This window comes from Silene latifolia, chromosome X (genome assembly GCF_048544455.1).
Source record: "Silene latifolia isolate original U9 population chromosome X, ASM4854445v1, whole genome shotgun sequence".
Classification (NCBI taxonomy): Eukaryota; Viridiplantae; Streptophyta; class Magnoliopsida; order Caryophyllales; family Caryophyllaceae; genus Silene; species Silene latifolia.
The window spans coordinates 280,202,337-280,229,688 of NC_133537.1; the positions used below are offsets into that span (position 1 = coordinate 280,202,337).

General features: G+C 38.3%; 1 non-coding gene across 1 annotated transcript; it reads left to right on the top strand.

Moving 5' to 3' along the window:
• Positions 1–11,307: 11,307 nt before the first annotated feature.
• Positions 11,308–11,414, top strand: LOC141624785 (small nucleolar RNA R71). The gene has a single exon (XR_012534589.1). It is a non-coding gene; the product is annotated as a small nucleolar RNA R71 (small nucleolar RNA).
• The last annotated feature ends 15,938 nt before the right edge of the window (positions 11,415–27,352 follow it).

A 27,352-nucleotide genomic window follows, 5' to 3' on the forward strand; every position in this document is an offset into this window, starting at 1 on the left:
CAACATCCGTGTATACAAGGCACGGATTTCGAGACAAACACAACCGTTTCAAAATCGTTTTATGAAAAACACATAGAAAAATTTACGTGGCCTCGCTCTGATACCACTTGTGGGGTAATATCCGTATAAGACCCTTTAAATTTAGGACTATAACGTAAATTTAACATGCGAATATCGTCATAAAACATAAATACAATAGAGAAACGATAAGGAATAAGAATCAACCTCGGGTCCTTTGATGCACGGCGTAAAGAACAGAAATCAACAGAGATTCCCTCCTAATTGTTGCACCCAAGACCTTGTCCGAGAAATGCCCTTGTGCTAGAACGTGTTCTCCGATTGCCTTGCAATATTGGGAGAACTTGTTGTGAGTTTTTCTCGAGATGTGAGATCTCGGTTTCAGAGAAACATTAATCTCCAAAACCCTAATTATTTTTCACTAATGATGATTAGGTTAGAAGGGAGGAGAAGCTCTCCCTTTTGATCTCCTAATCTCGGCCAAACCGAGTCCATGGGGAGGAAATGGGCTTTTCCATTTCCTCTTCATTTTAACTCGTAGTTCGTACCCAAATGACTAAATGTATATGACGCGGTTTTTATAAATCGTCATCGGTTATCGGCTATTAAAACATCAACTAATAACACGGGTTAGTTGAAGTATTAATACATGTCCGACAAAGACGATATTGTATAATTAATACTTCCTCCATTCTCATATGATGTACCCATTTTATTAAAATACTCCACTCATATATTCAACAAATGGGTACATCATATAAAAACGGAGGAAGTATTCAATATACATTTAATTAAATATAAGTCGCTTATATTTAATTTTACGAATTAACTGGTTAATTCGCCTTAGCCCATAATATTTAATCCGTATTAAATATAATATCTCAACATCACATTTTGACTAATTACTAGTCAAATAACTCGGACTAACCGGTTAGTCAATTTTGGCATCTACATGATGTATTTTCATACTTGTCACATCTCTCGAACGTATCCTATAGGTGTGACTTTTAGGGACCAGTTGATCACCGCCATCTGTATGACAATAACGTCAAACTTATCTAGCAAGCCAACCGTTATTGATAAACGTGGATCAACTGATAATAATACCAAAAGTATGCCCTTTGATCCTTTTAGAGGTTTATAAGTCCTTGCACTAACTGTTAAGGACACCAACCCCAACAAGCCCCGCTCATCTCCATCGAGCGATAAACCCAAATTCATTAATGTGCACATCCCTTCTGTGGCGGGTTCCACAGAAGGCGAATCATGGGCGTGAAGCCACTCCCGCAAGTGACTCCACTCAGCCAGGGACGCACCCCGAAGAACACAGACAGATACTATCAATCACAACTACTATCAGCAACCAAATCCAGCAATCGTCACAATATGAGTATGATAATAATCAACAACCACAAACACCACAACACATTATGGGACTAATACTGAGTAGGGAAACCCTACCTGGAAAGCACAACACAATCAGACGATCTCACAGCTGATATCAAAACGCTTCCTCTACGAATCCTCCTCCTAACATACAAACATATAATCACTACCAATCATAAAGAACAACAAAACCCCCAAATCCCAACATTAGGGTTTAACCAACTTTAAGGAAATACTATAAAAATGGTATATTGGTCTTACCCTCGACGCAAGGATCACAACGGTATACAGAAAGGTAAAATCCGACCTTCCAAGCTCCGGGATTTGCCAACAATGCGATTGATGCGAAGAACGTAGTTTGATTTCTCTCTTTGAATGTAATTAGGCTTTAAAAGTGTTTAAAGAAAAGTGACGGAAGTTATTATATACTTAATCGCATTATTAACAAAACCCGAGAAATCATCCCCCGTAAACCGACTACTCGATCGAGTAGCTGAGGTACTCGATCGAGTGCCCCCTTACTCGATCGAGTATCTACGTTACTCGATCGAGTACCCAACAGGCCAGAAACTATTTTAAACTGCAACTCACCCTTACTCGACAGAGTAAGGCCTACTCGATAGAGTACCCAAAGACTCATAAAACCGTAGTATTACAGTCTTCCCTCCTTAAAAAGAATTTCGTCCCCAAAGTTCAAACCACAACAAGACAAAGACTCACTCTACAACACTCCCGACTCAACAACCAAAACAAACTCAACATAAAACATGTTACTAACCCAAACTCAACCCGACTCAACGACAACAACTATACCGACACAACATAAAAAGGGTATAAAAACTCTTAAAAACTCTTTGCGATCATCTCCTACCCCCCTAAAAGAAACAAGGTTACGTCACCGTAACCATACATACCTGATCAAAAAGGAAAGGATAACGCTCTCTCATGGCCTCCTCTGCCTCCCATGTAGCTCCCTCAGTCTCGTGGTTAGACTAAAGGATCTTATGCATAACTGTCTCACCACTCCTAGTCTTCCGAACCTTCCGGTCAAGAATCTGCTTAGGTACCTCAATATATGATAAAAACTCATCTAGCTCTAAGCTCTCTGCCTCTAACACATGTGATGGGTCACTCACATACTTCCGCAGCTGCGATACATGAAACACATTATGCACTCTCTCTAACGCAGCTGGTAAAGCCAGACGATATGCAACCTCTCCAACCCGCTCTAAGATCTCATAAGGCCCGATGAACTTCTGACTTAGCTTGCCCGTCTTCCCTAATCTCATAACCCCACGCATAGGAGACACTTTCAGAAGAACCTTATCCCCAACCTGAAACTCTATATCCCGGCGATGTAGATCTGCGTAACTCTTTTGCCTATCCCGAGTTTGCTCTCATCCGTTCTCTGATCATCTTAATCTGTTCAACCATCTCCTGTACCATCTCTGGTCCTAGAACCACTGCCTCAGCACTGTCGTCCCAACAAATCGGACTTCTGCATCTCCTCCCATATAAAGCCTCGAACGGTGTCATGCCAATACTAGTGTGATAGCTGTTGTTGTAATAAAACTCTATCAAATCCAACCTCTGTTCCCAGCTACCACCAAAGTCCATCACACAAGCTCGTAACATATCCTCAAGAGTTTTGATTGTTCTCTCGGTCGACTGTGTCGCATGAGGATGAAAAGTTGTACTCATCTTCAAAGTTGTTCCCAAAGATTCCTGCAACTCTTTCCAAAACCTTGAGATAAATCTCGCATCTCTGTCAGACACTATGTCCTTAGGGAATCCATGTAACTTAAGGACATTCTTCCGATAAGCCATAGCTAATTGTGCTTTAGTCCATGTATCTTTCATTGGCACAAAGTGAGCTGACTTGGTCAGTCGATCCACTATTACCCATATCATGTTGTTACCCTGTTGACTCTTTGGCAAACCCACGATAAAATCCATAGAAATGGATTCCCACTTCCACTCGGTACCTCTAAAGATCGAATCTTACCTTGTGGTCGTCATTTGTTGCCCTTTAACTCTCTGGCATGTCAAACAACGGGCCACAAACTCGGCTGTTTCTTTCTTCATCCCAGGCCACCAAAACGTGTTCTTCAAGTCCTTGTACAGTTCGTCACCACCTGGATGTACTGAATATGGTGTACAATGTGCCTCTGTCATGATAGTTTTTTTCAGCTCCTCATCATTAGGGACACACCACCTACCATCGAACCTCAAACTACCATCTGTATGAATAGAAAAATGGGACACTGTCCCTTTCTCTACTCCAGCTCTCCACTCAACCATCTTAGGATCTAAAGCATGTTTACCTCGAATATCATCATAAAGATTTTTTGTCTTGTCAAATCTCCCACAGCATCCCCTCTCTGCATCATATGTATCCTAAACATCCCCACCTCATCTCTCAACCTCATCAAAGATAGAGCTGTACACAGGGAGTGTACACTCTTCCTACTCAAAGCATCTGCAACAACATTAGCTTTCCCTTCATGGTAGATAATATCCATGTCATAATCGCCAATCAGCTCCATCCACCTCCTCTATCTCATGTTCAACTCCTTTTGAGTGAAGATGTACTTGAGAATCTTGTCATCCGAAAATACCTTAAAGGTCGCCCCATAAAGGTAATGTCTCCAAATCTTGAGGGCAAACACCACTGCACCCAACTCTAGATCGTGTGTAGGGTAGTTCTCCTCATACGACTTCAATTGCCTAGAAGCATAGGCAATCACCTTACCGTTCTGCATCAACACACATCCCAACCCATTCTTTGAGGCATCTGTATAAACCTCAAAGTTCTCGATCCCTTCAGGCAATGCTAAGATAGGAGCTGTGGTCAAATGCTCCTTTAATGTTTGGAACGCCTTCTCACAACTCTCATCCCAACGAAACCTGTTCTCTTTCCTCATCAAAGCTGTCATAGGTCTAGCTATCTTGGAGAAATCTTTCACGAACCGTCTGTAGTATCCAACTAAACCCAAGAAACTCCTGATCTCAGCAAGATTCTTTGATGCTTCCCACTTTGTCACTGCCTCAATCTTTGCCGGATCCACAGCTACTCCCTCCTTAGAGATCACATGCCCTAGAAAAGAAACTTTATCTAACCAGAACTCACACTTGGACAGCTTAGCATACAACTTATGCTCCTTCAAAGTCTGCAACACAATCCTCAGATGCTCCTCATGCTCCTCCTTAGTCTTAGAGTAGACTAAGATGTCATCGATAAACACCACCACAAACTTGTCCAAAAACTGTCTAAAGATTCTGTTCATCAAATCCATAAACACAGTCGGTGCATTAGATAACCCAAACGGCATCACCACATACTCATAATGGCCATACCTCGACGTGAAAGTGTCTTTGGTATGTCCACCTCTCTAATCTTCACCGATGGTACCCCGACCTCAAATCAATCTTGGAAAAGACCGATGCACCACTCAACCGATCAAACAGGTCATCTATCCTTGGCAATGGATACTTGTTCTTCACCGTCACTCGGTTCACTCCCCCGTAGTCTATGCACAACCTCAAACTCCCATCTTTCTTCTTCACGAAAAGAATGGTGCTCCCACGGCGATACACTAGGTCTAATGTATCCCTTCTCTATCGGATCATCTAACTGTTTTCGAGCTCCTCCATCTCTTTAGGACCCATCCGGTACGGTGCCTTAGAGATTGGCCCCGTCCCCGGTTTCAACTCAACTGTGAAATCTATCTCCCTCTTTGGTGGCAACCCCGGTATCTCCTCTGGAAAAACATCTGCAAACTCTCCCACCACTAGTATCTGATCAACTGTCGGACTCTCTATCCGGTCATCTCTCACATGACACAAGATCAAAGGGCATCCCTTCCTCAGATAAGACTTCAAGGTGACAGTTGTAATCAACTTAACTTTGGGTTTGACTACAAACCCACGATAAGACACACTAACACCCTTAGGCCCTCTCAAAGACACTTTCTTTTGATGACGGTCTATCTTAGCTTTATACTTTCCCAACCAATCCATCCCGACTATCATCTCAAAATCGTCAAAAGGAAACTCTAGCAAGTCTACAGGGAGGTCAACTTGCCCAACTATCATAGACACATCTCTAAACAACCTCCCACAAGATACAGACTCGCCCGAAGGTATAAAAACATTCTCACTTACAGACTCATATACCCTCAAATCCAACCGTTTAACATGACTCGAAGATACAAACGACTGAGACGCCCCCGAATCAAACAAAACAAAGGTATGAATACCGTTAACAAGAAAAGCACCAGTGATAACATGTGCATCATCCTCACCGCTTTCTTGTCCATCATGAACGACTTTCCATCGGTCTTCCGTCCACCTCCCGGACAAGATCTTGGCCGATGTGGTCAGCTTACCACCCGACCCCTGATTGTTGTTGTTGTTTGTAGCTGGTTTCTGATAAGAATTACCGCCATTGCGGTTACCTCCACCCTGATAGCTGTGACTTCCCCGGTTAGACCACGACCCAGATGGTCTATTGCTCGCATAACTCTATGCAGGTCCCTGAGAATAGCTTCCCGGAGTCGATCCCTGAAAAGCTCCTGGTGCACTCGTGCACTCATGTCTCTTGTGGCCTACACCGCCACAGCCAAAGCAAGTCATCCCCCAACTACCACTACTACTCCCACGGCCACGCCCAAAGGAAGCCCAAAGATCAACCCCGACCCGGCGAGAAAACCCTCTAGCTTGATTGTGGTTGCCTTTCTTGTGACTTGATTGGCCACCACCCTCACTCTCAGCCTTTCTTTTCTCAACACCCACTCTCTCCTGAGCCATCTCCACCAACCTCTCAGCTCTCCCAGCCCTCTCATAAGCTTCCTTAACATCAGTAAGGACTCTTACAGGTAACTTATCCATGATCTTAGGGGTCAACCCCCTCTCAAACCTCAGCGCCAGGTTCTCCTCACTCAAACCCATATCCTCAGCATACCTAGACTTCTCATTAAACTGCTTGTAGTACTCAAAGAATCGACATATCAGATGTCATCTTAAACCTATCAAACTCCTCTCTCAGCTTACTCCTCATATGTTCCGGTACAAACTCTTTCCTCATAGCCCTCCGAAACTCTTCCCAAGGTATAGCAGGTAAGCCCTGGTTCGCATACATATCCCTAGCACTCACCTTCACCTTATCCCACCACTCGCCAGCTGCTTCCCTCAGATAGAACGCAGCTTGCTCTACTCTCATCTCATCTGGACAATGAACCAGGTCTAGTATGTTCTCCATCTCACGATGCCAGTTGTCAAGAAGGTTTGGTTCCCCGGTCCCCTTGTACTCTTTTGGGTTAAACCTCGCTATGTAGAGACTGATCTTAGAGTGATCAACCTCCTTATCCTTATCTTTTCCCACTTTCTTTAAGGCCTCCGTAAGAGCATCCTGGTGCTCCAACATCTTAACGATATCATCTATGTTCATGGTCTCAGCTCTCGTATAAAAAGCATTTCTCTTGGGCGGCATCTTGAAACTATATAAGAAAGGGTAGACATAAACATACGCACTAAAACCTCAAAACACGAAAGCGGACTGCCCAGAACACACTCGATCGAGTGCCGAAACATACTCGATCGAGTAAGAGGCTACTCGATCAGGTGCCCCCCATACGTGATCGAGTGCCTCGACATCAGACCCCAAACAGACCTTCTGATCTCTAACATACTCGACCGAGTAGCCAGGCTACTCGATCGAGTGACCCCCTACTCGATCGAGTGCCCGAGGTACTCGATCGAGTGCCCAAAAACACGATTCTGGTTGCAAAATCGTCAAATACCCACTCGATCGAGTCAGACCCACTCGATCGAGTCATGCTAACTCGAATATGCTACCCGCATGCTATATCATATCCCAACATACTACTCAACTTTATAAACTCAACATTATACTATAGTTAAGCATGCGATTCTACTAAGCTTTTCATATGATCAACAAAACAATTATATCATGTTATCAAACGCCACATAGTAAACATCCAATCATGCTTCATGTTCAAACAACAGTTCTATACACTTTATCAACCTTTCATTCACAAACTCAACCTCCTACTCCAAACATCCAACAATTACAGCATACATCACCACATTCACATGCAAACTAACAAATTAACATCACATACGACCTTGACATATACCCCCCCCCCCCCCATGTGACCGGTTCAAAATTGTAGGGCGAGTTCGAGACTTTAGGACGTCTCCCAAGCCTTTGGATTAGCTCCTACAACTTTTACCCCGGGTTCATTTTAATTTGACTCCCTATATTCATTGGGTTCATTGGTTACAGGTTTCAGGATCGTCGCTCTGATACCATTTTGTAACACCCCCATACTCCAAGTGCCTTACCAGGACCACTCAGGTATAAGGATGCTACCATCTCGGTTACCCGAGGCTATGATAATCAAATAGACAATAACGAAACAACATTTAAATAGAAATACTTTAGTGAAAGGTGACAATCTTAAAACCAAATCTAAAATACGAATACATGATCTCAAAACCAACTGTCTACTGAATTAACTGAAATGTTTATTAAACTACAAAGCTATAGCGGAAGACTTCTATCATCAGACGGTGGCACATCCCAGCTATCCCAGTAACTCGACTCATACCTGCTCAATAACTGCTCACCATCCCCGAATGGATCACCACAGTTTTTAAAACATTAAACGGGGTCAGTACTAATCACACAATTAATATAAACCAACAATACAGTAAAACAAACAGCTCAACCATCACAGATATTCTCCGAACTCCAAACCCAACTCTACAATCCTGACTACAAACCAAAGTGTGTAGCCATGCCAGAGTGCCCATCGCAATAGGTCACTCCTCGCTGCCAGTGGGGGACCGCAGCCGTTCCCACCTAAGCCCCGCTCATCTCCATCGAGCGATAAACCCAAATCCATTAATGTGCACATTCCTTCTGTGGCGGGTTCCACAGAAGGCGAATCATGGGCGTGAAGCCACTCCCGCAAGTGACTCTACTCAACCAGGGACGCACCCCGAAGAACACAGACATATACAATCAATCACAACTACTATCAGCAACCAAATCCAGCAATCGTCACAATACGAGTACGATAATAATCAACAACCACAAACACCACAACATATTATGGGACTAATACTGAGTAGGGAAACCCTACCTGGAAAGCAAAACACAATCAGACGATCTCACAGCTGATATCAAAACGCTTCCTCTACGAATCCTCTTCCTAACATACAAACATATAATCACTACCAATCATAAAGAACAACAAAACCCCCAAATCCCAACATTAGGGTTTAACCAACTTTAATGAAATACTATAAAAATGGTATATAGGTCTTACCCTCGACGCAAGGATCACAACGGTATAAAGAAAGGTAAAATCCGACCTTCCAAGCTCCGGGATTTGCCAACAATGCGATTGATGCGAAGAACGTAGTTTGATTTCTCTCTTTGAAAGTAATTAGATTTTAAAAGTGTTTAAAGAAAAGTGACGGAAGTTATTATATACTTAATCGCATTATTAACAAAACCCGAGAAATCATCCCCCGTAAACCGGCTACTCGATCGAGTAGCTGAGGTATTCGATCGAGTGCCCCCTTACTCGATCGAGTATCTACGTTACTCGATCGAGTACCCAACAGGTCAGAAACTATTTTAAACTGCAACTCACCCTTACTCGACAGAGTAAGGCCTACTCGATAGAGTACCCAGAGACTCATAAAACCGTAGTATTACAGTAAGAAGCTTGATTTGATCAATCTTTCTCCACGAGCTCGCCACATTCCAAGCTTTCTTTCATAACACTCTTCACATTTTTCATCCACTTCATGCTTTTCCAGGAGTATCCCTTCTTAGCACTCTTAGAAATAGTGCTCTTAGAATCCTTACCTGCAAAATAATCAACACCAATATCGACCTCCAGCGGATCTGTCAGTAAGGATCGAGGTGTAGAAGAAACAAGAATAGAGTCCACAGTATTAAGTAAATAACAAGACTCTTCTGACATTGGGCTCTTAATGGTGTTGTTTTTGCTAAAGGTATCCCGGTCTTTGCCCACTTCTAAGGTCAACTTCCCATTTTTTTACATCAATTAACGTGCCCGCGGTGTGCAAAAATGGCCTACCCAATATAATTGGAGTTTGTGAGTCCTCGACCATATCAAGTATGAGGAAGTCAACGTGTATGAAAAACTTACCAAGTTTGACGGACACATCTTCTAAGACACCTAAAAGGTTGCTTTAAAGAACGGCCCGCCATTTGAAAAGTAATATAAGTGTATTTTAAAGCACCCATGTTAAGTTTTTCACAAATGGAATAGGGCATGACGCTTACACTAGAACCTAGGTTGCAAAGGGCTTTATCTATGGTATATGTGCCTATAGTGCAAGGAATAGAATAGCTAACGGGATCCTTTAGTTTCGGGGGAGACTTATTTTGTAAGAGTGCACTACACTCTTTGGTGAAAGCAATGGTCTCAACCTCATTGAAAGATCGCTTCTTTGAGAGGATTTCTTTCATGAATTTTGAATAAGAAGGGACTTAGGTAAGCAATTTGATGAATGGTACGGTAACTTGTAAATTCTTAACAACTTCCAAGAACTTAACGAACTTACTCTCCTTCTTGTTATTTGGTAGGCGGTGGGGAAATGGCACTTGAATTTCAACAACTTCCTTTGGAGGAGCATCCTGCACATCTTTGTCCTTCACAACCACACTATGCTCATCCACCTTCTTTGAAATGGCATCACCCTTCTTAGCATTAGGAGAGACCTCCTTCCCAATAAGCACTTCTTTACTTTCTCTAGGCATAGGGGGCTTATCATCCTTGGTACCAAGTTTACTCTTTTTCTTAAACATTACTAAGCGGTGAGGAAATGGCAGTTGAATCTTATTACGAGGCTCTTCACTAGCCTTCTTTTTGTCACCTCCCCCAAGCTTGGACTCTTTACTCACCAACTCATCATCCAAAGTCATGGATGGCTCACCATAACTCTTACCACTCCTCAATTGAATGGCATTAACCGTCTCATGTGATTATTCACCTTGGGGTGGTAGTTGACCCGTCTTCCTTTGAGAGCTAGAGGAGGCTAGTGGAGCTATTTGATTCTCTAGTATCTTGATAGCGTTACTGTGTGATTGATCACTATTTTGATATTGAGCCACGAACTCAGTTTGAGCCTTAACCATTTGCATCACCAAGGATTCAAGTTTGTTCCCCCCTTGGTTATTTTTTTGGGCATTATGGGGTGGAGGACCTTGATTTGGTTGGAAATTTTGTTGTGGTGGCCTTTGTTGATTGTTTTGACTTTGATAGCCCGATGGATAATTGAACCTTGTTGTGGTGGAACATAGACATTTTGTTGTTGTTGAGGTTGAGGCACAAAAGTTTGTTGTGGTTGAGTATTTAGCACATTGTTGCTTTTGTAACACAAGTTCGGGTGAAATTTCGTGTTTGGATTATAAGTATTGGAAAATGTATCCGGTGGATATGAACTTTGTCTAAAACTTTGAAAAGCATTTACCTCCTCAATAGTATCTTGGCAATGAACGGCGTAATGACCCGCACCTCCGCAAACAACAATTTGGCTAGTAGAGGACATGACATTGACTTGATGAAGAGAGGAGGCCGCATTTTGAGTCTCCAATTTTTGTTGGAGCAGTAAAATTTGAGCTTTCAAAATGAAAGTAGCGGAAGCTTCCTCTTTACCTTTGATTGGTACACTCCGGGAATTGACATATTGGGCATCATGAATCGCCATGGATTCAGTTGTGGCATGAGCAATATCTGTGTCAATTTGATCAAACCGCTCATTGTTGGCGGAATAAGAATTCTTCGGGACTCGGCACAACATCCATTGTAGAATGTTATAGCTAGGAACCAAGCATGCAACCCATGATGTGGGCATTACCTTTGCAACTCGTTGTACCTTTCCCAAGCTTCATATAAGCTCTCTAGAGCTTATTGACGGAATCCCGTGATTTGCCTCCTCAAAGTTTAAGTTTTCTCCGGTGGGAAAAACATTTGATAGAAAGCAAGAGCCAAAGTTTCCCAATCGGTGATTCCCATGGCTGTGCGATCAAGGATATTGATCCATAGTTTTGCCTTGTCCTTCAAAACGAAAGGGAAAAGTATCTCCCTTATTTGAGCTTGAGTGACTCCCGTTTGCCTAATCATGGAGCAATAGTCACAAAAAATTTGAACATGTAAATTGGGATCCTCCAAAGGACTTCCCCCAAATTGCTTCCTCTCCACAAGGCTAATAAAAGCCGGTTTGATCTCGAACTCCGGGGCGGTAATTTGGGTAGTAGTGATACCCGCCGGAAGCATAGCTGCGGTGGGCTTGGAATGATCGGAAAGTTTCACCATCTTTTTGATTGGAGATGGTGGTGGTGGAGGAGATGATGAACTAGAACCTTCTTCCTCGTCACGGATTGGGTAATTGGTACGTATGCGAGCCAAACCTCCTGGACTAGAAGATGCGTCAAGCTCTTTGAAATATTTGAGTCGGCTTCGGAATGTTCTCTCGGGCTCCGCATCAAAGGGAATCAATTCTCCGGTACGAGAGGATCTGGGCATATGACACAAATATCAAGAAACTTGTAAGTAACGGTCTCAAGGAACAAGTGTTCCTCAAGACAAAAAGAAAACAAGATAGAAATCAACAATTCTAAACGTAATAAAATCGTGCTCCTTGGCAACGGCGCCAAAATTTGATAGGCTTGTCGCACACCTAATCAAAGATAAAACTCCCGAGACACAAATGAATGTAGTACAAGAGGGAGACGGGAATTGCGTTATGAAATGCTATGAATAGAATTCTATCAAGGTTGATTACGATTGGTTGTTTAATTGGTTTGATAACTTGTGAATAAAATGATGTAAAATATATATGATAAAAGAGTCTAGGGGAGTAGGGTCACACAAGCAATTACGTAAATGTTCATGCCAAAACTAGGAATTCTTAATAACAACAATTTTTTAGGTCTCGTGACAACCACCTCTCGGCCTTATTGTCAACATAGATCGGGTCCTAGAGAACTCTCGTTATGACTAGGTCGGTCTACTAACACATGTTTAGTCTAATCCAATTCCGTGCCTCTCGACTTATAGAATGAATTAACAAACTTAACCAATGCATATGACCACTAAACAAAGATTAATCAAAACAAGGCAAACATGTGATAGAAACAAATTATTGATAATATAGCCTTCTAATTTTAACAATTACAAGAACTATTTATGCATGGCTTCCCTAATCCCTAGACAAATGAAACTACTCACTCATAGGGGAAATGAAACTAAAATTGTATGAATTCATAAACATGATTATAATGGAAATATAATTAAATGAAATTATAAGAATTATTAATAAACTAAATAGAAATAACATATGAATTAGTGAAATGCTAAAGATGAGAAATGTAATATGAAATGCTAATGATAAACTAGTGATGATAATAACTTGATAATAATATGAAGTAACAAACTAATATGAAATGCTAATAACTAAAATGTAAATTATAAAACAACGATAATGAAAATACGAAGACGAAATAAACTAGAATCGAAATTACCGAAACAAGGAACTTGGAACTTGAATGAGGAGAACACAAATGACAACCCAAATAACTTGAATGGAAAGATTATATTACTTAGAACCAAATGCTTAACTTAAATTGTTTAACAAAGGAAATGCTTAACAAAATGTAAACTATTATGAAACTTAAGAGAATTTGTGTTGCTAGAGTATAATAGAGTGTAAAACATGGTAAAAGAGATGTAAAAGAGATATCCTACAATGACGGATTAAAGCCCCTATTTATAGTAAAATAGGGGCATAACGTGAACAATCATGATCAAGGCAAGCCCGATCGGGGCCTGGCCACCCCGATCGGGGTCGTGGGTTTTCCGGTTATTCTCTTAAATTCTTGTTTAATTGCCTAGGGGATCCAAAGTGAGCCATTGATCCCATCTTTATGTTGGGAAATGTGTCCTCAACAATAGTGCGATCATATGATTTAAATATCATTATTAAATCTCATTTCAAGAATACGGAAGGGATGATACATTACATATATAGTCAACTGGTCCACACATATCGGTAATGATTGGCTGGCTAGAGTTTGACATTACTGTCGTGCGACGGTGGTGATCAGTTGATCCCTTGAGGTCACACCTAAAGGACGATTCCCTTAATTGAAAAGGTTAATTAGTTTTATACCGATACAGATTAATTAATTCCTTAAAATTGAACAATTCGATTTGTGAGAGAGAATATTGATATCTTATTGTAATGGGATTAAATAAGATTCATTTTAGTAATAAAATGATTTGTTGCTAAAATTATTTATTGTTTGAGAAACAATAAAGATAAGAATGAATGGTTAATTATAATTACAAGAAGTTGTGAATTATAACTATATGACCCATTTTATTTATGTGATCAAGTATCACTTGTCAATTTGTTGTATGTAATTTAATTAATTCATGAAATGATATTTATGTGATAAATATGCATTAAATTGATTAATAACATGTATCATACTACATGTGACATATTGTGTGACAAATGACAAATTGACAAAATAAAATGGTAGTCCATTTTAAGTAATGGACCGAAAATGGAGGGTGTGTTAGTGGGTTTTGGTTGTTTTATTTTAATTGATAAATTAAACATAATGATGCCTACCTACAACTAGTCTTACACATCTTACACACCTACTATTTTTGAGAAGAGTAAAAGGAAAAGAAATGATGCCATTTGAGGCTCCAAAACCGTGACACTCCCCCTCTTTATGGGTTGTTGGTTCTTTTCTTTTATTCTCACACTACCATTCAATTAACATGCAAGTGTTCATGAATATTCTCTCTTCTCTCTCTTTAATCTTCATCAAAAAGATGAGATTTTAATCCAAATTGTTCATGTAAGATTACTAATTTTATCAAAGTAATATATGAGTATTAGTAATCAAATTTAAGGTAAACCACAATATAAACATCTAGTACATGTTAGTTTGTGGGATTAAGGGGTTGTCTTGGGTGCTACTAATTGGAGAATCTCTACTTTGGGATTTTTGTATGTTCATCCATTATTGGAAAGCTCAAGAACTAACAAGAAGGAGATCTTGTTGGTGCCCAATATGACCGAAATTATTATGGTGAGAAAATGTTTTCTTATCTTCTTTTATTAAAGTTTGCATGCATAAAATCCACCTTTAATTTTATGACAAATTAATTTTAACATATATGAGTATGTTAGTATGTATATAGATCTACATTTCCTTCAATCGGTATCAAGAGCCAAGGTTGTTTGCATGCAAATCGGTTAAAAGTTTTTCCGAGTTATAAGAATAACAAATAAAACTTGTAAAATTTGTGTTATTATGATATATCACGAAATTAATCCATGCATGTTAATATTTCTGGTCCTAAAATGTTTTAGGATATTTTGGTTAATTTTTCGGATTTTTATTGTTCATAATTTACAATAATGGCATTTAAATGTGATTTTATGAGTAAAAATGTCATTTTTGGTCTAAAATTAGCTATACTTCGAATTTTCACTTGGTTTTTGGATATGTTGCCACATATATTATTTTGAGATAATCTGTAAATTTGCATAATTTTTGGACTTGTTATGCTCGAAAAATGAATTTTTCATTGTTAAATTCGGATTTAGGTGAAAAATAGGTTAATATGAGTTAAATTTCGAATCTGGTCATAGAAAATTAATATGTTGTCACATGCAATTTTACAAGATGTGTGTAAAATAATTGGCTATAAAGAAGTCTTTTTGCATGATTTATGGATTTTTGATGAAAAATAGCATAAATAGTGACATTATTAGTGAAAATTAATAAAACATAATCTATGACTTAGGAAAAACGTCTAATGTTGCATTTTATTATATTTTTCAGATCTAAAATTGAAAAGTTAATGAAAATAATTTTTCCATGTTTTTATGATTATTTTATTAAAATCGATAAACCGCAACATTGTTTTTCCGGAAAAATTTCGAAATTTTTAACCTAAGATTTTGAACATTATGAGTGTCATGGAAATTTTCCAGAATGTTCATGAATTTAAATTTCAAATTTTGAATTTATTTGAAATTTTGTGTTTTATTTGAAGTTTAATAGCTTATTTTTGTAATTTTGGACCATTTATGAACAATTTTATAAAATATGGGTTAATTATGGTCAAATTATTAGTGAAGACTAAATTTTGAGTCCTAAGAGGTTAGGGTAATTAACTTATGCATAAATATGAGTTTATGTATTTTTGTGATTATAAAATGTTGAAATCACGCAAATCCGTAAAAACCGAGTAATATACGATATTGGCTAATTAAAAGGCGATTTAGCATAAAATTGAGCATGTTCTTACATATTATAATGCTGCATTTTCTTTATGATTGTCATAATTTTAATTTATGTAATTTTTGAATTATGTAATTTTACTTAGTATGGCCTTAGATTTTAATTGGTATTTCCCGAAATGTATGGAAATATCGATTCGGTTGTAATTTTATTGTGATCTCGTATCACCGTTTTGTAATTTAATAGATTTATTTTATTTTAGTTACAAATGTATAATAGGAAATTATGTAATTTATTATGTAATTTTATTCATTCCGGAGTTCCCAAAGACGGATTTCTTCAAGAATGGCGATACATAAAGACGGTGTTACCTCGAGATGCGTGCCACAACCGAAGTTCAAGGGACCAATGGAGTTGGTTTCCGAATTTGTAATAGTTAAATAGTTTTTCTATTTTAGGAAAGGCCATACTAGGATTTATTTATTTTATGCTTGCATTTTATTTTATGTCACATGCATCGCTAAATCGCCATAACTAAACATGCATCCTTATTTTATCGAGTTTATCGACCGTGTCAATTCGAATTATCGTAGTTCACCGCTTTAGTTCACTTAAAACGTGATAGATAATAAATTGACATGACCTCTCGCTAAAACAATTAATTGAGACATAGCCTTACCAAATAGAAGAAACCATGAAAACCTATTTCGCGAGGGAGTGCACTCGGCTACCCCGGGGTACAAACCTTGTTACGTAGGGGAAGTGGGTGATAAATGTCTAATCCACCGAATTCATGTTGATGAGGGTTTCATCGGCTACCCCGTGCCTAAGTTGATGTGGGTTTGGATAATGGACACATTTATTCGAAATTTGGATTGAACTCAACAAAAGTAATTGATAAGGGTTTCATCGGCTACCCCGTGCCCTTGTTGATGTGTTTTGGGCTATAGATAAACATTAGAGTAATTTTATCGACCGAGAGTTCTAAAAGTAGAATCGATTAAAGAGTTAATCCACCGAGTTATATTGATAAGGGTTTCATCGGCTACCCCGTGCCCAAGTTAATATGAATTTGGATCTTGGAATCATTTATCATAGTTGGGTAGAGGTCACTATGTAAATGCTTTACTTGTTATTTACAAGTATTAATAAAACGATAAATGTTAAAGTTTTCCACTATTCCGTTTTTATATTGTTCTATTTCTTTGCCACAATTCATATACGATATCATTTCGTTTTTGATTCAAATCTCCATTAAAACATCGTAACTAAAGACAAATATGAATTTGCTTCTAAAACCTCAAGTGAACCATTGCTAAAGATCTCTTGTAAAGAGTATAGATAAAGGTTATTCATTATCAAACAGGTTTTTGATTCTTGACTAACACATCTACTTACAATGGATTGTTATGTTTCATATACTTAATTGAATTAAGTACCTTGAAATGATAAATTGTTTTGGTAATTAGATTTGTTGGAATTCATAATTGACCAAAATAACGCAACCACTTCAACGAAAGTTTTAAGACTAAAACGAACAAATGAAGAGTAATCTTCATGAATTCAATTTTGCTTCTCAAAGCAAAGACTCATTGAAATAAGTGGGAGCATTCTCTTAAACCGTTAAGATGAGGACGAGGTTCAAGAAGTAAAGATTATAATGGAATTGATACAAGGTAATGTTAAAGGTAAAGTTGTTGAGAATGACGATACTTAACCTATCAATCCCAACCGATAAAGTTTCCATTGTCTTAAATGTTGGACACGAGAAAGGAAACTACCCCAAATTATTGAAGAATCAGCAAGTTAGTTGTGGGACATCTAATGGGACCTTCTTCTTTAAAAGTGTTTATTTGATTAAACATAAATTTTGCTAGTACCACTTCGTCAATATTAGAAACCAGTGGAGGTTTTCATCATTGTATTCAACACATAAGATGATTAGAATATGACGACTAGCAACAATAATGTTGAGAGATAGAGTAATTGTGTACTCAATCTAGTTTTTGGATTTAAAGTTGTACTTAATTGTGACTATTAAGTGCATAAACTCTAAATAAGAATATAAATTTGTTAAGATACAAAAGAGGTTTCACTTTTGTGACCCTATACACCACGATTTGATGTATGGCTAGCCCATTATCAAGGTGATAATATTCTAAACCAAACTAGAATGATATATCATAAAGATGATGCAAGACTCAAATTGGTAACCCAAGATTAAACCTTAAAATTTTGGAATGATGAACGCAAAGAGTTATCGAGTACTCTTGAAACCATTAGATTGTTAATGGTATATGCGTATCTTGTATTCAAAGCAAGATGTCTCGTGCCTTTTGGTTGAAAAGGAGATCGAGGTTATAAATCATTGATCCATAATAGGTTGATCATTCTCTTTTACCAACGATTTAAGTTGACGATTTAGTCGTGATGGGATTATCAAAGTGAAGACTTTGATATAAGCCAATGGAAATGTGATCTAATATCACAAGTTAATCTCTCTTAACACACATTATGGGATAATGTGTGGTTGGATAAGAAATCAAACGCTATTCGATATGGTTTGGACTTCGATCAAGTTACTTTGAGTCACTTGATCCTTTTGGGGATTTTATCATTTTGTCTAAATTATTTTTCCACTAAAACGAATCATATGAGATATGATATGGTAAGGTACCATGTTTGTAAGTTTTCACAAGAAACAAATGCTCATTTTTCCCCTTTTCAATTATCACGAGTACACCGGGTTTGTGGCTCGTGAAGCTGTCTTTCTAAAATACAAGTTTATTTCTAGAAGACAGAGTGGGAGAAATTATTCAAGAGCCACAAAGAATGCCACAGAAAATGTTATGTCGCAAGAAACTGGTCTTTCTTGGCTACATGAGACGTTTTGTGTAAGACATTGTTTCTTCAAAACCTAGGAGGTTAAATTCGTCATTTTTAAAAAATGATGAATTCATGCTACTTTTAAGAAAGTAAAGAGCTTATAACTTACAAAAGAAATTGTTTGATTCAAGTTGATTACTTCTAGAAAGTAATGAACATATGACTTACATAAGAGTGTTGAAGTCACAACTCAATACAAGGCTTAGAGCCATGAAAATCCGAAACAAAAGGGCTTGATTAGTGACAAAGGGTTTTGCACTAATAAAGAGATATTTCATAGCAAGATTGGTTGCAAAGGGTTTTGCACTAATCGAAATGATTAAGTCTATTTGGATCTTCTTAGGGATTGTGTTTCATTATTATGAAATACGTAGCAAGTGAATCTAAAACCCACTTCTTCAAAAGAAGGAATGTATTCAATACATGTCATGAGTTTAATAGATTCTTGCAATCCTAAGATAATGTGCAACTTAAGAGATGGTCTTAAGTAGGACATCAATGAGTTAGAATCAATGTTTTTGATCATGTTATAAAACTTTTCTCGATAAGTCGAGAAGTTGTGTTTATACATGGAGTTTAGTGGGAGTTACGAAAATTTTAAATAGTCTTATATGTGAATGACATATTGATCATCGAGAATGATTTAAGACTTTTGGAGTATTATAATACATCTTAAATATCCGGATTTATGAAGATAAATCCACATAATATTAGCGTCAATAAGAAGTCTTATGTTGATAAGATTCATGACTAGTTCAATTAAATTGAACATATTTGATTGATTCCATTTGCTTCCGCTGCCGGATCAATTAAATGAATAAAGATGTATAACACTTCATATACTTTGAGTATGATGAATTGTTTTCAAAATCGAATTTAAGTAATCTTTACCAAGTAAGCCATAAAGATTACCCTTAAGTGCTTGCAGAAGCATTAAGGCTATGATGCAAAGTGTTTATGATGCAATATTGTGTAAGGGTGTTACACAAGTGACAATTGACAATTGAGATTGCGCATGGTTTCCGACAAAACCATAATCAAAACACATTAGGATGGTTAAGATACCATTGTGGCAATGTTTATTAAGAAGTAGATTTTCTAGAATCGTTCTAGGCAATAAAGAACAATGAGAGATATTTATAACGGAAATTGAGTACACTTGCGATCATGAGATGTGCAAGAAGGATGAGTCCCGCATTAATCGTGTGAAAACAAAGTGGGAGCTATTCTTAGGCTAGAGGGCCTATGTCTTGATTGGATCTCGACACGTACTCAGAAAGTTTTGTAATGCAAATGTATACATTACAAAGGAAAACGAGTATGTAGTGAGGTTAAGTAAGGTACAAGAAATTGATAAAACCTACTAACCAAAGCCTTCTCAAAGGCTAAACGTGATGAGTCATGTCATTTCAATTGAATTGAAATGAACAACTACGTACAAGATCAAATTAGATTATAGAACATGAAATAGTAATCAGGCATTGACTATTCATATGTGATAATCACATTTGTCGTTCGAGTTTTACTTTAAAACTCTTTTATTATACTTTGTTACATCCAAACGGGTTGTAGAGACAATTGAACCCCGTTAAAGTGAACACGGATTAGCATTGTATTCGCCCATAGTCACTTGTATGAGGTGACGTCTCGAAGTGACTAGAGTGTGATGCGATTGATGGCAAGTTCAAGTGCCATAGAGTCATGTGAGATGACTAGTCGATCACATAGGCAGACTGTTAGGAACACTTTGTCGGGCAGTGACCGCTTATAGAGTTCTGGCAAATTTATAAAGCCTGGTCGTGGCGAGAGCTACTATAGTATTCTAATGAGTCAATTCTTTTGACTAAAGACTGTTCGCCTAAGATGGCGCAGTTTCAGATTAACTTTGATTTGTGTTACTACGACCTTCGTAAATGGGGTCAAATGGGCATATTTTGGGTTATGATGGCTGTGGCTAGTCGAAGGGAATAAGTGCGATAGGAATTGTCCACCCCCTTGTCAGGGTTAAAACAATATCTCAGGGCCACTCGAGGAGTAATTAACTAGAAATGCGTGGCCACGCTCGGAAGGTATCCAGAGTGGATAAATCCGGTCAATCAGTTATTCTCCAGATCGAGGAAACCACTCTCGATATGATCACTTGCAAGTACGACCCGAAAGACACCTTGCATTGAGTGGGAGATAGTAATAGGACAAGAGAATTGGTGACGCACACTTGTCGAGGACAAGTGGGAGATTGTTGGGAAATGTGTCCTCAACAATAGTGCGATCATATGATTTAAATATCATTATTAAATCTCATTTCAAGAATACGGAAGGGATGATACATTACATATATAGTCAACTGGTCCACACATATCGGTAATGATTGGCTGGCTAGAGTTTGACATTACTGTCGTGCGACGGTGGTGATCGATTGATCCCTTGAGGTCACACCTAAAGGACGATTCCCTTAATTGAAAAGGTTAATTAGTTGTATACCGATACAGATTAATTAATTCCTGAAAATTGAACAATTCGATTTGTGAGAGAGAATATTGATATCTTATTGTAATGGGATTAAATAAGATTCATTTTTGTAATAAAATGATTTGTTGCTAAAATTATTTATTGTTTGAGAAACAATAAAGATAAGAATGAATGGTTAATTATAATTACAAGAAGTTGTGAATTATAACTATATGACCCATTTTATTTATGTGATCAAGTATCACTTGTCAATTTGTTGTATGTAATTTAATTAATTCATGAAATGATATTTATGTGATAAATATGCATTAAATTGATTAATAACATGTATCATACTACATGTGACATATTGTGTGACAAATGACAAATTGACAAAATAAAATGGTAGTCCATTTTAAGTAATGGACCGAAAATGGAGGGTGTGTTAGTGGGTTTTGGTTGTTTTATTTTAATTGATAAAATAAACATAATGATGCCTACCTACAACTAGTCTTACACATCTTACACACCTACTATTTTTGAGAAGAGTAAAAGGAAAAGAAATGATGCCATTTGAGGCTCCAAAACCGTGACACTCCCCCTCTTTATGGGTTGTTGGTTCTTTTCTTTTATTCTCACACTACCATTCAATTAACATGCAAGTGTTCATGAATATTCTCTCTTCTCTCTCTTTAATCTTCATCAAAAAGATGAGATTTTAATCCAAATTGTTCATGTAAGATTACTAATTTTATCAAAGTAATATATGAGTATTAGTAATCAAATTTAAGGTAAACCACAATATAAACATCTAGTACATGTTATTTTGTGGGATTAAGGGGTTGTCTTGGGTGCTACTAATTGGAGAATCTCTACTTTGGGATTTTTGTATGTTCATCCATTATTGGAAAGCTCAAGAACTAACAAGAAGGAGATCTTGTTGGTGCCCAATATGACCGAAATTATTATGGTGAGAAAATGTTTTCTTATCTTCTTTTATTAAAGTTTGCATGCATAAAATCCACCTTTAATTTTATGACAAATTAATTTTAACATATATGAGTATGTTAGTATGTATATAGATCTACATTTCCTTCACTTTAAGCCTCCGGTTAATTACACAATGAGCATCCTAAGAGCATCCTAAGCTTGGCATTTTCCACATGAACTTGAACTTCTCTTTTGGGCTTTACTTTGTATGATCATTTTGCATATTAACCCATGCCTCATACTTCTTGCTCGGGCTTGGAAATTACCAAAATACCCTTCCGAGGTCATGCTTAGTCTTTTAGCCTCGTGAATTTGTGTGCTTGCTACTTTGCGGGAAGAAGCTACTAAAAGCTTAATTTCCTACAAAACACAATGAAAACAAGCAAACACAACTAGAACACGAAATTATTAGCTCATTATATCACTAACATTAGTGCAAATGACATGCAAAATAGAGCTAAAATAGGGGGTAAAATCATATATAAAATGGACACATCAACTATAGTAGGGTGTGATTAGTAATGGTTGTTAGTGGAGTAGTCGCTAATATAAGAGTAGTATTTCTTAGTTGGAAATTGCAAACAATAGAGAGGTGTGGACGCGGGCCTACGGGGGTCGCTCGGTAAAAACAAGCAAGCTTTGCATTTGCGGAGTTGCCACCAATTTATTGTGGAAAATTGGAAATCGTTCGAATAGTTCGCGTCATGTCAAGACACAAAGTAGTGACATAGACACCAAGAACTCGTTACCCTTAGCATTCTATGTCTAGAATGACTCTCTTGGATGCCAATGAACACGGATGTCCACAGAGATCTGGAGTAAGGGGTGAGGGTACGTATTAGGAAGCTCTTTTGATCGAACACCTAATCCCGCCCGCCTCGATAGCGGCCTCTACTAATGATTAGGGAAAATCGTCTATACTCGATATGTTGAAGGTTATATGCATGCAATGCAACATCCATTAGATTAATCCTAACATGTGAGAATTAACTAAGTCGGTGAACACGTAATTTAACATGCATTAATGTCGAGGTAGAAATTTAGGTTAATTGCATGTGAGAGCATACAAACAATATGATAATAAAGAATAGAATAGAAATACAATAATTAAAATTACAATAATTACAACGGGTTAATTGATCTACGTCGAAAATACACTTAAAACGGATAATTTGAGAAAAAGAAAAGGGAAAATAAATCACCGAACAGATTATTATGTGATAATACGAGTAATAGTTAATTAATACGTAAGCTAAAAATTAAGTCAAAGCAACAACGGAAGTTGAAGTGAAATTCAACCGAACAGCGCAAAGAAGCGATCTTTGCGTCCTTTGGAAGTGGCGCAGTGCTCACTGCGTCTGTTCCTGAGGTGAATTCTGGCTGTGAAGCCGTAATTGCATATCGTTAATGTTCATTGGTGAATTAAATGCTTGATTATCAATATTTGACTCGGATAGAAGTGGATTAATATATTATTTACATGTGAATTGGTCATAAAAACAATAAAAGACGGGATAAAACTAATTAGAACGAATTAATGGCAAGATTAATTACAAGGATTCATAATGAATTAAACTTATCAAAACAAATTAATTAGGTTATTAATGCTAAACTATTGATGATGATGACGATGATGATAATTAACAGATGAAAAAATATACAAAAGATGAATTTCAGAGACTTGATATTGATGAATCGAATCTCTAAACCCGGATTTGATTTTAATGACGAAAACCCGCAAATATGAATTACTTGGGATTTAAGTCGGGAATTAAAAGGATGATAAATTAATAATTATTTACATGTTAAAATTATTATGTTAAAATTATCGTGTTAATGAAATAATAACAAACAAAGACAAAGCAAAAAATAAACGAACGAACAAAAGACGAAGGAAGAAGAAGGAAAGCAGGAACTGCGGCAGCCTCAGGAAGAGGCGCAGCAGGTGCTGCGTCCCTTCGAAGAGGCGCAGCAGTTGCTGCGTTCCTTCTCGACATCTATCTCCCGTTAATCCGTTAAAAAGGGTTTGAATAAAGGTTTTGTAAATTGGTCTTGAATATATTTTCGACGTAAACCTTACAATAATGATTACAAAAATAAAATACAATAGTAAAAGGATGGGATTTACACCCTCAGACTTACATGTTTGACGAAACGAGATTAACTAAGTTAACGTTTAGTGATGCTCGACTCGAATGTACGACAAAAGTGCCCTCTAGGAGGAAATTAAACAAGATTGATTAAGTTGATTGATGTGGAGTTGGTCAAATTGGTCGGTCATGCAAAATGAGGCTGGTACTCAGAAAGATCCGAGCTTACGTGGTCGAAAGTTCAAGCACGTAGACGGCAAAAAGCAAGAGCGTGGTCTTAGAATGCAAAGGGAGAAGAGAAGGGCAGACACTCGCGTGAGAAATATGAGGAACGAAGGTCCCTATTTATACTAATCACGGAAGGAACTAGAGTTTAGGAAAGGAGAGAAAGATCCGGAAATAACCGACTTAGGTTAAACACGAAAACTTGGACAAAATGAAAGCCTGGAGAAAAGCCGCAGCAGGTGCTGCGTCCCTTGGAAGAGGCGCAGCACTTGCTGCGTCCTTTCCCCAGCGGTTTCCTTCTGCGTAAGAAAGCACGTTTGACAGCCTGTCGTATTTTAGGCATAACTTTCTCTCGAGACTCGGAATAAGGTGATTTTGGTGGCGTTGGAAAGCTAAGAAAGAGATCTAGAACTTTCTATGAAATAGGCCTAACCCAAAAAAGTCGTTATGACCTCGTAAAACGGGCCTAAAGGTCGGGTTATCATTTCATCTTAATGAAATACACATTTTGTAATGTAAACTTTAAGTTTAGCCCAATGAAATGACATAAGACTCAAAATGAGATATAATCCCAACATTTTATGACATCCTAACCTTAGGTAGACAAGCACATTGCTTTGACTCGGGATTTGACGGTTTTAGGAAATGAAGACGGTTTTTGACCCGGACTCCATATGTACTCTAATTACTGCCAAAAGGACCGTAATGACACCTAGATGACAACTATGAGGTAGAAACAAGTGTTTGAGCTATCACATGACGATAAACTTACGAATTGTCATAAATCGTTCCGTGTACCAAACATGCGGCCCAATCATCACCGGGTGGCTTGCGGGAGGTGCATAAATGAGGTATCTACAGAGCCCCCACTTTCACTGAGGCTTGGACAAGGCGTAAGTCAAAGTATAGCCATCATGTCAATCGAATATTACAACCTGACGACTATGGCGACGCGAGGCGGCTCAAGGGGTCTGAGCCAAGGACCTATCATCGGGAACATTTTAGAGTATGTCGACTATCGGGGAGGGTCGTTTAAAGTCCATTAGACTACGTAAGGAAGCTCACCAGCCATTAGAAGAGACCATACCTGAGATTCCTTTCCCGAGATATTTCCGGAGGTGCATAGGAGCTAAGGTTAAGCGTAGGAGCTAAGTTAAAGACCTAAAAGATATATAAGGATTGTGCTAGGGTGTGGGACCCTAAAGGAAAGTATCGACGGGAAGGAGGTCAAATATAATTTCAACCCAAGGGGTAACCAAGGTTTGGGTTTAGGAACTCTAAGGGTGTGTGATCCTAAAGGATTATGATCCTAAAGAGAAAAGGTGATCCTAAAGGAATATGATCCTAAAAGGAAAAAGGTGATCCTAAAGGAATATGATCCTAAAGGGAAAAGATGATGCTAAAGGAATATGATCCTAAGGGTAGAAGTGTATAAACTCTAGAGAGTTTGGGAACCTAAAGAGCTAGGCGTATGAACCTGGGTGTACGAACCTAAAAGGACGGCTGGTATGGGAACTTAAAGGCATAGGATCCTAGGGTTAAATTTAGGAATTACTGGGTTACTAATTCTTGTTTTAAACGGGTGCGCTTAAGCTTTCTGAGGTATAGGAACTCCAAAAGGATTTATGGGTTTATGAACCTAAGATCGTTGGTGGAAACTGCTGGGAGAAATCTGCTTGGGTCGGTCTTCAAACAAACTTCGGTAAATCTTGAGATTGATGTTGAACTCCACGTGTTGAGAGGGACAAATGGCTGTCTTGAACTCTCGCTGGGAGAAATCTGCTTGGGTCGGTCTTCAAACAAACTTCGGTAAAAACTTGAGATTGATGTTGAACTCCACGTGTTGAGAGGGACAATTGGCTGTCTTGAACTCCCGCTTGGAAAAATATGCTTGGGTCGGTCTTCAAACAAACTTCGTTAAAACTTGAGATTGAATTCCACGTGTTGAGAGGGACAATTGGATGTCTTGAACTCTCGCTGGCGGAACATAATTGAGGTGTGTCAAAACACCTGTCAGAGGATATTCGCTCGTTGTTGCAAGCGAAGTCTTGATAAAGTACTGTGACAGTTCACAGTCTACTCGGATTTGAGCGAAGCCCCCAGTTAGAGCAAGCACTGCTTCTGATACTTACCTGCATGGTTAGTAGCCACACAAGAACGCAATCTAATAGAAAAAAAAGCACATAAACATGAGGAGACACATAGGTTTTGCAAAAGTTGTTTCTTTATAAAAGTTATTTAAAACTTGCTCAAAGAAATTTGTTGTTTGTAATGCGTTATGCATATTCAATGGGCTTTAGACATAGGACTTGACACGACATCGACTCACTAGGATGCAAGACGATAAACTGACGCAACACTGACTTAGATTTGACACGACACAGGGTATGACCTTGACAGACTTTGCCTACGTATGCGCAACCCCTAGCCAAGTGTGGGTGACAACGCGTATTAGTTCCAAAGGTAGAATAATTAAGAGAATGATGAAGGCATATAAAGGCAAGGCATGAGCCATGGATCAGCTGTCTACTTGGACGTCTTTTGACATCGTTTGCTATAAAAGAGACTCCTCTTGAGGCACAATAACTTCGAGAATCGATCTAAGACCTCATCATTGCCTGGACCGAGCACTAGCTAACTCAAATGAGAGAGGAATAAAGGAAGGGTGACATCTCGGAAAAGAAGCCCCTAGGATGAGAAGATGACTCTGTTGGTAAAAAAAGGAGACTGGGCGATAAAAAGGAGCCCCCAGTAAAGAGGTGTTGGTTGTGGAAGGGATGTTAATTGAGGTTGGAAGGTTAAAAATTGGGATGGTTGAAAATTGGGGTTGAAAGTTGGGATGGTTGTGTCCATGAGGACTGCCTACGTATTCACATGAAGTGAAATCAAACCAGATCGTAGTTATGAGGTTTGGTTAATATTATTTGGGTGTTGTGGTTGTATCCTTCTTGTGTAAGAAAGGACTGCCTACGTA